Below are 16,956 nucleotides of genomic sequence, written 5' to 3'. Positions count from 1 at the left end.
AGCGTGTATGTTACTTTTTTTTAACTCCAAATCCGCCCAAACCAGTCCCCCCCCCCCCCCCTCTCAGCTCCTTCTCCCACGCCCTCTCTCTCGCACTTCCCGACTCGCCCCTCTCACATTAAAACCACACTATCCGACACTCGATCACTTCCTTGTCTTTAAACATGTCTCATCGCAAGAGACATGAATGCGCAAAAGAATAAAAAACACGGAAGAACGAGCGAAATGCCCCCCTTCCTCCTCTCCCCTTCTCCCTTTTGACAAAGAAAAAGAAAAGCCTTAAACCAACAACTTATCCATAAGTGTAGTGATTAAACAAGGATCGACCAATCAGCACATTTCTCACCTGCACTTCCTGCTTTACGAGACTTATCGAGTTTCGCGCGTGTTCCCCTTGTGTTAGTTGTGTATCCTGGAACAACGTGAGTAAATATCCTCCCGGAACGTACTCAGTTGTGTCAAACCGCGTTTAAAGCGATAATCAGTGAGTATATCACAAAGGGGGAAGCACTTGACCCATAAAGTCGTAGATCTATATAATGTGTAAGGAAGCGCAAAATGGAAATCGAGCAAGATCGTGCAACGCAGCGCTTGGTTTTGGGTCAAAACGTGCACGCAAAAGTGAACTGGGTAAACAACGCCATGAACGCTTCAACTAATTTTGTAAAACGGTTCGTATGAACTTACTACAAGGAAAACTTTATGATCAGTATAACCCCAAACAGATGGATTGCCTGCGTTCCAGTCAAAAATCACAGAAAATAGGTTTAATTTAAGCCGGGGACGTATCATCGTTGACAAAACGAAACGTCAACTAAGGCTCCTTGAAGTGGACGAAGAAACATGTAATAAAGATTATACGAACAGGATTCTTTTTTACCCGCCATCTGGAAATTGAAGAAGCAACGCATGCATGTCTGAGCGAAGTCCTCATTGTTATGTTCGTCGTTAGTATTTGTCTGCCCTTCCGCTTTAAACATCAATAGGAATGTTCTTTTTGCCCATAAAAACAGACAGAGTCATTACCGGTGTAACACGAAATTTATACTCCACGAAAAATTTACTCCGGAGTAAATATTTCGTACGAAATTCTTACTCCGAGTATACTTTTCGTACGAGAAAAGAACTCCCCAAGGCACGAAAAAATTACTCCCTCCACGAAATTTTTACTCCCCATTTTTTTACGTCCAGTAAAAATCTCGCACGCAAAAATGGGATGCCGGCGAAGGGATAATGCCAATAAGTGATCTCGCGCACACGAATGTCGCGCTACCCTCCTTCCACCCCTTCCACCACCAAGACTAACAGGGGACAAGGGAGTAAACATTTCGTACACCTGGCATGGGAAGTTAGATTGCTCGTGTTGGGGTGAAGTAATTGATTCGTTATTCATTCGTCAGGGGAGTAACATTTTTATACGAAATGTTTACTCGGAACTCACCTGTCTTGGGGAGTAATTTTCTCGTGCAATGGGGGAGTGCTTTTTTCGTAAAGGGAGTAAATTTTTCGTACGAAATGTTTACTCCGGAGTAAAAATCTCGTGGGAGTAATTTTCTCGTGTTACACCGGAATCCTTTTATTGCAGACACCTTGAGCAGGACGTGTGCACAGTTCCTGGCAGGTTTTCGAGTGTCCGTGCTGTCACGATTGACCTCAAAATTCGTTTTGCTTCTCCTTGACAAGTGTATAATAGCAACATTGTTAACATACCCCTGTCAAGATCGACAAGACGATCGTGAATGTTATTAACTTTTGAATATTAATTTAATCAATTTATTAATTTACCGTAAAGGTACACGAGTGCACTATGATACTGTATGATTGCAGAGGTATTTCTGGAATTCATCCATTGCAGACACCTTGACTGACTGGATGAGTGAACAGTTTATGTCACTTTTTTAACGTCGAGTGTTCGTGCTGTCACGATTGTCCTAAAAATTCGTTTTGCTTCTCCTTGACAGGTTAATAATAGTAAAATTGTTATCATATGTAACTCCAGACAAGATCGACAAGAAGCTCGTGAATGTTATCAATTTTTTGATGGCCAAGTAATATCTTTATCGCGCTCGAGACGTCTTCCTGCATATGTATACCGTAAACGTGCACTATATTATATATGTAAGTGTGGAGTCTGTGTGTGTTTGTGGGGTAAGGGGGGAGGGAGGGATAGGGGTCAAGAAGGGGGGGGGATGTGTCTTTTGGATATATGTGTCTGTCTGCTCTGTGTTTGTTCCGTTTGTGTTTTGTTTAAACGTTCTCTTTAATATTTTGGTTTTGTTTTTCTTCTCTGTCCATTATCCCTATTTGGGGGAAGAAGGGGGTGGGTGATTGACAGCTCGTTTATCTCTCTCTCCCAGTCAGGCTCTCTCTTCCTCTGTCTCTCTGTCTCTCTGTTTCTCTGTCTCTCTGTCTCTCTCTCTCTCTTACCCCCTCTCTCTCTCTCTCTTTTTTAATTTTTAATTTTTTAATTATTTTTTTTTTATTATATAATTGTGTGTCTATGCGTCCCAAGGACAGATTGTAAGAAAAGGCGTAGCCTTAAATCTAAATCCTTGTAAAATAAAGTTCAATTCAATTCAATTCTCTCTCTCCCTCTCTTTTCCCCTCTCTCTCTCTCTCATTCTCTCTCTCTCTCTCTTTCTCTCTCTCTCCACCCCCTCTCTCTCTCTCTCTCTCTCTCTCTCTCTCTCTCTCTCTCTCTCTCTCCCCCTCCCCACTCTCTCCCTTTTTTGTGTGTCGTTTTGTGGTGTCATTTTAGTGGATGTTATTTTTAGCTTCCATGTTTATAAATAAGCGAAATCCCCTTCAATATCGATCTAATTGCATGAAGTCACCAGCCTATCAAACTGACTTTACACAACAACAGTGACGACAGCGGGAATAAAATGTATCGATGATCGTAGACAACACCTGGTCGACAACAAAAAATAACAGAGAGAGAAAAATTACACAATCGCAGCTTGCGTGTCTAAAGTAGGCTAAGTCCTGATGAAATCGACGATAGTACTGACAAAGCAGTAGTGATAATCAATGTATCTATATATATATATACATCAATAGTGTGATCACCTTCGACTATAATTGCATGTTTCTTATCTACAGGTAAGTCAAGATGTCAGTTCCTTCACATAAAAAAATAAAAATAAAAAAATAAATAAAAAATCCCTGCGCTTAGAACTGTACCCACGGAATATGCGCGATATAAGCCTCATATTGATTGATTGATTGATTGAATTAGAATGAGTCAGTCATTGTCGTATCGATTCTCGTTTGGTATCAATGAATATTTTTACCAGAACAGTGGAACCGCGGTTATTTACGGATCCATTTTATAGATACTATTTCTCGTATGAAGACTTAGTTTTATAAGCAACAGAGGTTTTTGTTAGTTTATTTTTGAACGAAAGAGCTCTTAACTTACTAAGACAAAGACAGCACAAATTCAAATGTCAAATTGTTGCCTGTGAACGCTTCTTCGGCACAATACTATTTGGAAAAGCAAGGCAAAACAAACAGCCAAGCAAAACAGCATTACACCAAACGTAAACAGAAAACAGTATAATTTACACTGGGCGAAAAGTGGCGTTTTGTATCTTACAAAACTACTCAAAATCCCAACAAAACTTCAAGTTTCAATGGGTTTATCACATTTTGGTGTTCACGACAACGCCAGATTTTGATTGGATTTTGTTGAAGTTATCGCAGCGAAATTGCCTGGAATTTCAGCGCGTTTTGCGACGGTCAAAACATCATGTTAAACCATGTTACAGCATGTCTGTAACATGCAAAAATTCCAAGTTTTGATGGCATTAAAGCTTTGGTTTAACGCCAAGTAACATCATGTTATCGTAGACTTAACTTGCAAAACTGCTTGTTTTGGTGGTGTTACAGCTTGCTTGTAATGTGATTAACATCATGTTATCGTAGACTTAACTTGCAAAACTGCTTGTTTTGGTGGTGTTACAGCTTGCTTGTAATGTGATTAACATCATGTTATCGTAGACTTAACTTGCAAAACTGCTTGTTTTGGTGGTGTTACAGCTTGCTTGTAATGTGATTAACATCATGTTATTGCTGGTATAACATGCAAAACCCCATGTTATGTTGGTGTTAAAGCTTGCTCAAATGCCTATTAACTCCATGTTATGTTGGTGTTAAAGCTTGCTCAAATGCCTATTAACACCATTTTAGTTGGTGTAAGGCTTGATTATTAATTTAAAAAAACACCATGTTATGACGTTCACATAATTGTTTTCCACTGGATGGAATTTTGTGGAAAAGAAAGCATGTTGTTTGGGAATTGTGTGCGGGTTTCATGCTTGGATATTGCACTATGCTGACTTGTCACAGGTCAATTTACATTTAACAATATTAGTTTTCAAATGCATCATCCTTCACACATTATGTAAACATCTTTAACATTAACACTTTGGTTGTAAAATGATTGCACTTTATTCAAACAGGAAAAAAACAAAAATGCTGATTCACAATGTACAATAGCAAAGGACTATTTTGAGTGGAGACAGTGTTCATCCACACTATAGATGCCCTGTGAAAACATTGGCCATAGATATATGTGAATTACTTCCCTTGGGTATGAACATTTATGAATGATTAAATGGGTGAAAGAAGGCCACACAAAATGAAAATCAGTAAATAACAAAATCACTTCCCTTGTGAGTAAGAACAGTCATACCATGTTCCAACTTTTTGCTAAAAATTCGCCCACAATGTGACCTTCAAAGTTAACAAGAAGAGCAAACGCTCGATCGAGTCACTTTCGCAGTTCTGAATATTATATGAGGCATCAGATGGACAGGAAGAAATTGCTATTCACAACACAATGCATACCTGAAGCATACCTGTGACCTTGAAAAAGGTCAAAGGTCACCAAAGCAGACGTCAAAGTGTAGAGGTCACTGGGAGTCACGTTCACATAAAATTTGAGCCCGGTCACTTTTATAGTTTCCGAGAAAAGCCCAACGTTAAGTTGTGTGTTGCCGAACAGAAAAGGCTAGTTATCTCCCTTGTTTTTCTGATAACGTTCGTAAAAGGCTACAGATGTAAATACTTTGATGTAAAGAATAATCCTACAAAGTTTCAATCACATCCGATGAACTTTGTCAAAGATATAAAATGTCTAATTTTTCCTTTGACGCTGACCTGTGACCTTGAAAAAGGTAAAAGGTCAACGAAACCATCGTTAAAGTGTAGAGGTCATTGGAGGTCACGACTAAACAAAATATGAGCCCGATCGCTTTGATAGTTTCCGAGAAAAGTCCAACGTTAAGGTGGTGTCTACGGACGGCCGGCCGGCCGGACAGACTAACACTGACCGATTACATAGAGTCACTTTTTCTCAAGTGACTCAAAAAGGGGTAACTGAACTTCATGTTTGGATGTCATGGAGTCATGGAGTCCAACATGAAGAAATGTATAAGAACACAAGAATGTATGAATGACAAAGAACAAATGTTTATTTTTGAATGTTTTATGTATGTTATTATTACGGACACAAAAGCTCAGCAATGCAATTTCTCTTTTAGAGATTAATGAAGTTATTGTATTGTATGTCAGTAAATTTTGAAAGCCCTAGATTCATAAACATCTGAAAACTGCTCAACGTCTTTGCATCACGGCACATTAATAAAAGTAAGAGTTAGTAAGACTGGCCTAACTGCTATGGTGAGCCAGTAATAACTCGTTGATGAAGAATTATTTGAATTCTGAATTTCGAACAAACAAATACAGTGTCCTTCCAAACCCCCTTTTCAGGCCTCCAAGAATAAAAAAATAAGCTGGTCTTAAAAAGGAGGAAATCTGCTTAATATGTAGGTAAATGTACAACAGGTTGTGAACAGAAAATCCAAAAATGTAAGGTCTGAAAAGCGGGGAAGTTTGAAAAGGGGGGAAGGGGGGGACATAAAATGTGACGATCATAACAACCATAATTTATCTAACAAAGTTCATTCTGAAATCTTCTTCAGCGTATGATTATGGAGAGACTAAATCCTCAGTTCAGATGTGGTCTTAACTCCTTGTCTCCCAGGTACACACAGTCACTATGTACATTGCATCTGTTATCATTCGGCACATATCCGCATCCTGCTTAGACTGTTAGCTTCAGTCGCTTCCTGTAACGTTGATCTAACGCCAGGATTCTAGCCTGTTGATACAGTTTCTACAATTCTGAGTGACCTGCTGCAGCACAGCTGGTCTCGGCTTAAAAAATCTTGGTCAACATAGATGGGGTACAAAGTGTTAAAATAAAGCGTCCTTCCAAAGTTGATGACAGGTCCCCAGAGTATTCACAAAATTATATGGTACTGGAACTGGAAGCCTTGCACGGCGACGAAAAAGATGTCCACGCCTACATGAAGAAGCATCCTTCACGGCTTCAGCGGAAACAGTCGGCTGGGGATGAGGACAGCACCTATGTAAAAAATATAGACAAGAACAAAAATATATGTCAATGGGAAAACAAAGAAACAAGTAGAGAAGGACCTCCCCACCTTTACACAGTGAAAATGAAAAACACATGTGAATGTACTTATGTTTTAAATCTCCCCCCCCCCCCCCCCAATTAAGACCAATTATCCAAGATATTTTTCAGTCCTCAAAGGAGAATTTCACTGTTCTCACGGAACCCTGTAGAAAACTGAGCTGTGCTAATATATTATATAACTGCAAACATCCCTCAAATTCAATATTGCAAGCCACTATACATTCCTCATAAAGGCACTTCATGCTCACGTGTGAAAACTAACATAAGTTTACAAGTGTGTATCTACTTATAATAATAATAATAATAATAATAACGGGCATTTATAAAGCGCCTTATCAGAAGTTCAAAGCGCGTGACAACAATACGTGTATAAAAAATTCATACAATCACTGTCAGATTCAAACAACACATCATGCACATCTCACATCCCCAGACTCTATGCCAAGGCCAAAAAAAAAAAGAAGTCTGTTTACGGTATCCCGACCGACCCTATTTTTTTGCGCGACCCTAGACTTTTTTTTGGCATTTGGGAAAAAAAGAAAAAAAATCAAAATTTTAAAACAAAGTTTGTCAATGTTTTTTGGCAAAATAATTTGATGTTTTTTGGAGAAAAAAAAAAATCCCGACCTACCGACCCTATTTTTTGGGCCGATGTTACCGTAAACAGACTATTTTTTTGTTTGGCCTAAGGAACTATCCGTAATGTTGTTGGAACAAGTGAGTTTTCAAATTGGACTTAAAAGATGAAATCATGTATGGAGAGTGACGTAATAGAAAGGGGAGTGAATTCCATAACTGAGGGCCATGATATGAAAACGTGCGGAAGCCATGAGCCTTGCGTTTAAAGCAACCTTGACGGAGAAGTCGAGCATCAGCAGAAGAATGAAGGGTGCGAGAGGGAGTGTAGAGGGAGACCAGTTACGAAAGATAGGCAGGTGCCGATTCAGAGAATGAGAGATGATCTTGTAGCAGAAGCAGGCAGCTTTATACCTAATACGTTGAGACACAGGAAGCCAGTGAAGTTCTTTCATGAGAGGAGTGCTGCAGAGTGTTGTACTTTTTGCAAGGGTTGGAGAGTGGAGTCAGGGCAGCCTAGGAGAAGGGATTTGCTGTAATCTAATCTACACAGAATGCAGGATGTAACGAGAGTTTTAGTGGCATCAACAGTCAGAAATGTTCTTGTGGAACCTATTCTTCTAGTTCTAATGTAGTACCTGTTTGTAGTGAACTCACCAGCAGGAGTATTGCATACATAATTACGCATTACTGAATTAAAGTAACTATTTTCAAAGCTTCTCGCTTACCTTGGAATAGTGTCAAGCAGCTTATGTTGTGTCTAGATCAGCAATCAGATCTTCACACTCAGCCTGCACTTGCTGAAAACTGGACATGCCTGTATCTCAATCAAGCTGTTGTTGCGGAGACAACGGAACCATGCTCAAGTCAGGTCCAACTGAAATAAAAGCATATTGTTAGCTGATAAATGATTTGATCAAGCAAAACCATGCGGTATTTTTTTAATAAAATATTTTGTATACCCCGCTAATGCAAAAATAATGTACTTATTTACTATTAGCATTAATTTTAGCTGGTCATTCAAACCAGAGCTTGTTCTAGAACTCCACAAGAACAACCATGGCAGTTGGCAATGGCACTGGCAGAATACAGATCAAAACAATATTAGTATTAGCCTCACCAAGGGTTGACTTCCCATCAAAATGAATGACGGACTGAATCAAACTTCAGAGACATTACAATTTTTCACAACGATTTTTTCAGCAAACAGCCATGTTTACCTGTACAAATGTATCAGTGATATCACTATGAGTATGACAGTATGACAGTGTGGTAAGCTTACCGACGATTCGTTCAGTATAGTCTTTCTATGTAAGTAGTGGTCCAGTGAACGATACCTTCCGCCTGTGGTTCGAGACAGAGATTAAGTTGAAACTTAATTCGAGAAGCCAAACACTGACGAATACTTACGTATTTTGAGCAAAACCCACGCACGTCGACCACAAGTTGATGTCTGCTGGAGTGCGTAATCATAACGTAGAGGACAACAGTTTCACTTGGCTGGCTTCGGTTATTCCCTGTATCTGTTCCTTGCTGTTCTCCAAGAGACACCATGGTGCAGCAAACTGAAGGGTGTCCTGTCGTATTTCCTCGAAGTTGTAGTAGGCAACCAGGAGGTGGGGGGCGACTGACCTGCAGCAGAATTCAAATCAATTAGTCAAGTCACTATGACATATCTTTATTGTTATCGCCACACGACGGGCGCTGTGGCGGGGTGGTAAGACGTCGGCCTCGTAATCGGAAGGTCGAGGGTTCGAATCCCGGCCGCGGCCGCCTGGTGGGTTAAGAGTGGAGATTTTTCCGATCTCCCAGGTCAACTTGTGTGCAGACCTGCTAGTGACTTATCCCCCTTCGTGTGTACAGTAGTCCCTTCCATTTCCGGCCCTTTCGTGGGCGTGAACCTACCCGGAGCGGCCAGCTTTCCCATGACTAATGAGTTTTCCTTCTATAATTGACTCTTAATGGCCGTTAACCTGTCTGACGCGGTCAACGGTCACTGATTTTTGCCCTAAGGTGCCCCTCTTACTTGACAGGAGCGGCCACTTAACGGCCACTTGTCACTTTCGCGGGTGAGCGCCTGTGGTGTGTGTGTGTGTGTGTGTGTGTGTGTGTGTGTGTGTGTTGTGTGCACAGACGGCACAGCACGAGCAGACGACATGAATACTTACGCATGCGCAAACTGTAAATACAGACATGCGCATACATGTACATTTACGGCAGTCACTTCCGGATCGATCACAGCTGATGTGAGTTTGAAACACTTGTTTATCTGACACTCAAATACATATATAATAATCCAAACAACACACATAGAAACATACGAAACAATAGCTTAGCCAGGACGATCGAGTTAAACACGCAAATAATTAAGATGTATAAACGAAAGCAAAACTAACAGAGACAATGAATCGGCGGCTCGTGGATGATCGCTTTCTTTTCTTCATGAAAACTTGATCGTGTTTTGGTTTTTTTTTTGGAGGAGGAGGGGGCCTGTAATGAACGGCCACCTGATATTTGCGGTCACCTTTGCAATGACTAATGGGTGACCGGATATGGCAGGTACTACTGTACACGCAACCACAAGACCAAGTGCGCACGGAAAAGATCCTGTAATCCATGTCAGAGTTCGGTGGGTTATGGAAACACGAAAATACCCACCATGCTTCCTCCGAAAGCGGCGTGTGGCTGCCTAAATGGCGGGGTAAAAACGGTCATACACGTAAAAACACGAGTGTACATGGGAGTTTCAGCCCACGAACGCAGAAGAAGAAGTTATCGCCACACCAACCCTAAATTTTTCCTACCATACTGTACTATTTGTTATCCGAGAGAGAAAAAATCCATGTTGCAGACTCAACTGGAAAAATTCCCTTCTCCATCATCTAGTGGACAGAGCTCACATGATTTCAAACAAATCTTTTTTTAAAGTCACATACTTTGTGCGACAGTGTTAGTTTACTGTAACTGTAATTTATAAATAGCAAATTAAAAAATATCACTTATCAGATAATCAGCTAAATGCCTGGCAGATGACCCTCATTCAAAGTGAGTCGTGGCTAAACCATGAAACTAGAAAAACAGGTTATAATATATAACTATAAATCTCACACTGACAGCGGACAGAAACTGAGAAAACACCCAGTATACATGTACCGGTACTCACAAAAGAGTTACAAGTAGCATATTATCACTATCAGTATCACTAATAGCATACTATACTGGGCAAATAACAGCAATTTTTACTCACTGGGGGTTTCCTGGCTGGAGTCTTTGGTGTTTCTGTTAGGCGCGTTTGATCGATCTGCGCGATCGCACTGCGCGTTTGGTGGATCGATCAAACGCGCACACATCGATCGATGTGTGCGCGTTTGATCGATGCAAAGAATACAATACAAGAATCGTTAAAACGCGCAGCTCTTATACTTGCGCATTTGGACGATCTGTCACAAAGTAAGTCCCTACCACACACAAACGTCGCACGCCGGAAGTGAAAAGTTTCAAATACAGGAATGTTCCGAAATATACCCCGACAACGTTTTTGATTACAATTCAGCTATTTTTTCTTTTTTTTTTTATTACTGCTGAGCTCTATTCACATAGGCTCAAGTTAGTTTTATTGCTTCAGTCTCTCTTCATTCGTTTAACTCATACATGATGGAGAGGTTTAGGCACACACTGCGGCAAGTGGAGGCAGATATATATGCATCAGCCATGTGTCCCAAATCAATCTTGATGTCAAGCGAAAAGTTCAATACGATTGTGAACCACCTAAGAGACAAACACACACACACACACACACACACACACACACACACACACACACACACACACACACACACACACACACACACACTGCACACATGCACTTACATACACCCAGACACATACACATACACACCCGCGCACATACACACACATGCACAACCTTACACACACAAACACACACACACGGGCGGGGATGTAGCTCAGTCGGTAGCGCGCTGGATTTGTATCCAGTTGGTCGCTGTCAGCGTGAGTTCGTCCCCACGTTCGGCGAGAGATTTATTTCTCCGAGTCAACTTTGTGTGCAGACTCGCGCCTCGGTGTCCGAACACCCCCGTGTGTACACGGCAAGCACAAGACCAAGTGCGCACGATGACTGCCTAAATGAGAGAGAGAGAGACAGAAAGAGAGAGAGAGAGAGAGAGAGAGAGAGAGAGAGAGAGAGAGAGAGAGAGAGAGAGAGAGAGAGAGAGAGAGAGAGAGACGCACGCGGGCCAAGGAAGAGAGAGAAAGAGATACAGGGACAGGGACAAACATACTGACAGTAGCTGAAGTATATATATGGGTTCATCGACAGAGAGAGAGAGAGAAAGAGAAAGACCTATTTCCGGTCATAACTTCCGGTCATTGCCAGCAGACGTGTGTGTGCGTAGTACGATGGTGATTTGTGAGACGGATCGTCCAAATGCGCAAGTATATAAGAGCTGCGCGTTTTAACGATTCTTGTATTCTTTGTATCGATCAAACGCGCACACATCGATCGATGTGTGCGCGTTTGATCGATCCACCAAACGCGCAGCGCGATCGCGCAGATCGATCAAACGCGCCTAACATTTCTACTGACTTCTGTAGCACATGGTTGGTTGGCAGACTTCCTGGAATGAGTGCTCGCTTGCCTGTAGGCCCAGCAAAAAAACATGCAAAGAAAATGTTCAAAATGCTGAGTCGAAATTATAAGTTAAATTAACTAAACAGACCTATACATTTAGATCTATTGAAATAGAAACAAGAATTAGTAAAACACACTACTGCAAATCTGTCAAGAATGAACAAGACTGACTCAGTGACCGAGTAAAACAACAAAAGAAATCTAAGTTCTAACCCAGAAGTTTACTAGAATATATTCAAAAACACATTATCACAAGAACAAAGAGTGGTTTTTCCCCATTACCTAATAATTATAGCTCAGAATTACGCCTTTGTCAATGTATGATTCAGAATACGATTGTGTTATTTTTTGTCTGCGAGCTGTAAAAGTACTAGGCCTCATACGGATAGTTCTAGTTTAAAAATAGACGCTTCACGAACCGACTGGAGGTCTACAGACGAGTAAAAACAACAAAAACCGAAGGGGTACGGTCCGAGGAAGGGGTACGGACACCGGCGCACTTACTCTAGTTACTACAAGTACTAAGCCTCATACTGATTGATTGATACTACTAGAGCTTCGTCACTTGAAGCATTACAAGCAAAACAACACAGCACAGACAATCAGATGAAAGCTTATTTTCGCTATATTACTAGTTTTTTTACGTACCGTATTTGAAGCATGTTTCTTTGAAATGTCGGGAACATCCTCGCATTCTTCGGGTTGAAAAGCTTGTCAGCACGGTTGATTTTGTGGAAGAGCAGCTCTCCATTCGGCATCCGCTTTTCCGTTTGGTATACCATGGAAAGTTATAAGCGTTGAAGATCTTAGTGAGCTCACGCTGCATCCAGGCATACAACAATTTGCACCGGGCATCTTGAAATCATGGTTCACTTCTCTGGCATCATCGAAAAATGGCGAAACGGAAGTGACTTTTTTCGGAATGCAGCTTTCTTCCGGTTGTCAGCACTTACCGCGAGCGCAGCGAGTTGGCGATTGATCCAGTCAATACACAACTATGCGCCGGCATAGACCACTGATCTAACAAGAAAAATGTTCATTCAAAATGAACAGCGTCGATGCAATGTCCACCAAAGATTTATTTTGGGAAGTGTTAAAGGTTAGGGTCAAAAGTTAATGAATTGCATGTTGTGCTGGATATAGGCCTATATAAATTGTTTATTTCAGTCAATGCTTGCCATAATTGATCAAACAGCCACAAGAAAAAAAAACTTTTTAATTAAAAAATAGAGCTTGTTTGAAACAGGTAGAAAGGAAGCAGAGTTGATATTGCAATATCTGTACGTGGGAATGTGGTGAAAAAAAGTGCTAAAAGTAGTAAGTCAGTCTCAGATCCATTTCAAATATTTATTGCAGAAAAACAAAATACAAATTACAAAAAAACACAGAACCATTACCAGGTGTCCTAGGAATGTTTGAAAACAATAGTTTTAATTTTACACTGTAAATACAGGAATCAGAATTAAACACCTCAAACTGATTGGCACATGCATAATGAATCACCTGGAATTGCAACAGGGAGATACTGAAGTAATTGGAAACAAACATCTGAAATTGACAGAGAAACAATTGAAAATATAGTACCAGTTGACATGAGCGTACAATATTTTAATGGAAGTGCAATTTTAGCACGAAGCATCCGCACGAGGATGCACTAACACTGAATTACATAGTGCCACAAAATGTGTACGGACATTTCACAACCGTGCATTATTAGCACAGAACACATACATGGGGGCGCACAAAACATTATTGTGACAATAATTTACACGAAACATTTCACATAAGTACATTTTTATGCATGGTGCATCTACTACAGGAGGGTGCTCCAACAATGATGCATAGTGCCAACATTTAGCGCAAACTTTTCACAACAGTGCATTATTACCACAAAGCGCATACAGCGATTATATAGTAGCAAGTTGCACTAAACATTTGAACAAAATGCATTTTGTTCAAATGTTAACAGCACAGCACCAAGTTTTGCATAAGTGCACAACAGCACTGACCATTTCACAAAAGTGCATAACAGATGTGACAATTTTACAAAAGTGCATTGACCATTTCAGGCAGATGGCTAACATGCAGATTTCGCTTTTGTCTGTCTTTCTTTGAAAAGTAGGCATGTTCAAGATCGATGAAGTCATGAGCAATTGGGTTAGATGACAGAAAAGATTCAAAAACGTCAGATTCAGTTAGATGACAGAAAAGATTCAAAAACGTCAGATTCAGTGTTTTGGGCACTGTTGAACAGGAACATTCTCTCCTGTTCAACAAATGTGGGTTCAATTCAAAAGCAACATTGTCACAGATAGGCTAGTGTTACATTTCTGTAAAGTTTCAAAAACATCTTCCATGTTTTGGTTACTGTTGAACAGAGGCATATTTTCCTGTTCAAAAAAGTCTGACACAAATTTTCGTAGTTGTGGGTTAAGGTTCGATCTATACCGTCATTCAAACGAGTCGTAGAACCGTCATTGTCACAGATAGTGTTACATTTCTGTTTTACATTCAAACGAGTCGTTGAAGTAGTAGTACATTTGCGTTTGGTTGTTTTTTCTTTTAGATTCCTGTCACTCATACTAGCAGTATTGATTGAGGTACATAAATCTGTTGATGTACAGGGATGACTTGTTTGTAATGAATCCTTGTTTCCTCCACATTGAGTTTGCATTGCAGTTGGACAGAAATGAACAGGTGTTAATTGATAAACACATTGATAATGGCTTTTGAGAAAATCAATCAATTCTGCAAAGGAATTAACTTGATGACATCAAAACTGCAGCGCCATTTGAAGAATGGTTACCATTTCTGTTTCTTTGATGGGAACTGATGATCAAACAAATAAAAACTTTGACTATCCAAGTTACCATGAATGGCAATAGTTGACTCCTTTAAAGTAGCAAGGATATAATTTGAGACGATAAACGCCTGATGCAATACCTCCTCAAGGTCAGTCAACTCAAAACCTTCATCATTCGCAACATCCGAGTAGGCAACACAGCGGGATTCGTATGTCCAGAAATCATGTCGAAAAAATATTCCATTTCAAAAGCATGTCCAACCACAGTTGTTGGCAAGTGTTCGTGTCCGAGGTAGCCTTCAGTGTGTGTATATGTATTCATGTGACAGAGAGCGTGACCTCATTCTTCAATCCTCTCTCTCTCTTCAGTCTTTCTCATTCGAACGCACACACGCAAGAACGTAGCCGCTACGCACGCATGCACGCGCACACACACACACACACACACACACACACACACACCCCCCGCTGACGCACAAACCACGCACTCACACACTGACTGTCGGCAAGCATCTCTTTTTGTTTTCTTTACCTTTGTTTATTGTGTTTTCGATATTTGTGTTTATTTTTTGCTTGACTTATCTGTTTTATTTTAATGTTTGCTATCCACATCGTGTGATAAATGTTTCTTCTCAGTCTCCGAGTCAGTTTAGTTTCTGCACGCCGCTTTGGTACTCCTTGTTTTTCTAACTGGTGTATTGTGCGCGATTTGCGGATTTATTTTTATTCCTTTCATATGCTGTTGAAGTGTTGTGGGTGTTATTGTCTGTATATGTTGCGTCTGTGTATGCCTACAAGAATTTGCATTCGCTCTCTGCCAGTACAAGTCCAAACTTTATTGGGTGTAATGTGCCTGTGGTCTGCTGGCAGTCGAGCACAGATAGTTTTCAAACATTCCTCCAGTGAGCCGCCTCGCGCTGCGACCTGAGTAAAGCGCTTCTTTGGTCTCTGGCAACGTTGAACTGCGCTGATATGCCCAGCGACGTGCGGACAAAGTGATCGCTGTATTCACCCTCTCTGGATAACTTGCACATGTCAAAACAGTTGCAGAAACACAAATCTCAAAACTGTTAGGCTTTTTCTCTTTTTATATTTAGTCAAGTTTTGACTAAATATTTTAACGTAGAGGGGGGAATCGAGACGAGGGTCGTGGTGTATGTGTGTGTGTGTGTGTGTGTGTGTGTGTGTGTGTGTGTGTGTGTCTGTCTGTCTGTCTGTCTGTGTGTGTAGAGCGATTCAGACCAAACTACTGGACCGATCTTTATGAAATTTGACATGAGAGTTCCTGGGATTGATATCCCCGAAGGTTTTTTTCATTTTTTTGATAAATGTCTTTGATGACGTCATATCCGGCTTTTCGTGAAAGTTGAGGCGGCACTGTCACGCCCTCATTTTTCAACCAAATTGGTTCAAATTTTGGTCAAATAATCTTCGACGAAGCCCGGACTTCGGTATTGCATTTCAGCGTGGTGGCTTAAAAATTAATTAATGACTTTGGTCATTAAAAATCGGAAAATTGTAAAAAAAAATAAAAAAATTATAAAACGATCCAAATTTACGTTTATCTTATTCTCCATCATTTGCTGATTCCAAAAACATATAAATATGTTATATTCGGATTAAAAACAAGCTCTGAAAATTAAATATATAAAAATTATTATCAAAATTAAATTGTCCAAATCAATTTAAAAACACTTTCATCTTATTCCTTGTCGGTTCCTGATTCCAAAAACATATAGATATGATATGTTTGGATTAAAAACACGCTCAGAAAGTTAAAACAAAGAGAGGTACAGAAAAGCGTGCTATCCTTCTTAGCGCAACTACTACCCCGCTCTTCTTGTCAATTTCACTGCCTTTGCCATGAGCGGTGGCCTGACGATGCTACGAGTAAAATGGCATTGCGTTCAGTTTCATTCTGTGAGTTCGACAGCTACTTGACTAAATATTGTATTTTCGCCTTACGCGACTTGTTTTCACTTTTGGCAGCGTTCACTCTAAATGTGCTGCCTAAAACGGACTCGTTTCTGTCCACAGCCAAAGCTTTCACACAAAATTTGCTATGACAGCTAAGACCGCATTTGTTACATTTTAGCAGTGTTGACCCCAAGTTTCTACTTCAAACAAAAAATCAATAGCAAAATCTCAAAGTATGTGCGAGTCCCCTAAAATATGGACCACCTTCAACAAATCGAAGAAAAAGAAGCTAAAGGCTTTTTTCATTAATTCATTAAGAAGCTTGCTGGAAATAACCTATTACTAGCCCTCGAGATCAGTTTAAAAAAAAATAACAAAAAGTCTTCTTTTCGTGCAAGTTGATAATTTTACTTATTTTCACTCTGTTTTTGATAAGCTTCTTTAGTTTCCTGGTGTTCTTCAAATAATGCTCTCATCAACCCGAAACAGATCAATCTAAAGCAT

At 40.3% G+C, this 16,956-nt stretch overlaps 1 long non-coding RNA gene across 1 annotated transcript; it reads right to left on the bottom strand.

Annotated features, from left to right (window-relative positions):
* Window positions 1–4,428: 4,428 nt before the first annotated feature.
* LOC138959889 (uncharacterized) lies at window positions 4,429–12,857 on the bottom strand. Its single transcript, XR_011453820.1, has 5 exons — window positions 12,381–12,857; window positions 10,329–11,739; window positions 8,492–8,713; window positions 7,810–7,958; window positions 4,429–6,433 (listed from the first exon to the last, which is right to left on the bottom strand). It is a non-coding gene; the product is annotated as an uncharacterized lncRNA (long non-coding RNA).
* Between the last annotated feature and the right edge of the window lie 4,099 nt (window positions 12,858–16,956).

The sequence above is a fragment of the Littorina saxatilis genome, linkage group LG2 (genome assembly GCF_037325665.1).
Source record: "Littorina saxatilis isolate snail1 linkage group LG2, US_GU_Lsax_2.0, whole genome shotgun sequence".
Taxonomy (NCBI): domain Eukaryota; kingdom Metazoa; phylum Mollusca; class Gastropoda; order Littorinimorpha; family Littorinidae; genus Littorina; species Littorina saxatilis.
Note: the sequence above shows the minus strand (reverse complement) of the source record. Positions and strands in the feature narration are given on the sequence as shown.